Raw genomic sequence first — 681 nt, 5'->3', positions numbered from 1 at the left:
GGCCTTATTCTTTCTGTATCTATAATATCAGTCGGTCACAAAGCTGGTAAACCATCAGAATTCTCTGGGAAGTTTTTACAAAATGTAGCTTCTGACTCAGGATAATCACCTGATAATCATCGTCCTGTAATACCAAACCTAGTGATTGGCAAAAAATAAGCAGTCAGAGATGCCATGGACAGTAGAGGAGAGAAACTTTTTAAAAGCAATGTGTCCCTAAATCCCAAGGTTATTACCAAAATTCTTGCAAAATTCTTTTAACCTTTAGTTAGACTGTTACACCATTTTTATTTGCAAGCTTTATTTGCGTTTTTATTTGCTTGTTTACCTAGTGTCACATGTTCATTGCCTCACATTTCACAGAGACAGGACAACTATATTGTTTGGCTGTCTTTTTTTTTTTTGCATCAGTTTCAGAACTTTCAACAACCTATTTATTAAGCATGTGAATTAAAGAACATGGAAAACACATCTGTTCTTCCCTATAGAACATTCATTCAGATGATAAAGACCTTTTCTGCTTTTCTGATTTTCTTCTTGTGTGTATGGGGGTAGAAAGATATATATTTGCTAACCGAAGGGGTGAGCTGTAATTGGGACAACTGTAATTGCGCATTACATTGATTTAAATAAGGTGATGAACATAGACTTTATTCAACAAAACACCAAATAATAGAACAA

The sequence above is a fragment of the Sus scrofa genome, chromosome 4, assembly GCF_054392235.1.
Source record: "Sus scrofa isolate SSC_HxYL_T2T_F1_AM1 chromosome 4, Sscrofa_HxYL_maternal_Yorkshire_Landrace_v2.0, whole genome shotgun sequence".
In the NCBI taxonomy this organism is placed as follows: Eukaryota; Metazoa; Chordata; class Mammalia; order Artiodactyla; family Suidae; genus Sus; species Sus scrofa.
This window is presented reverse-complemented; position numbering follows the sequence as displayed.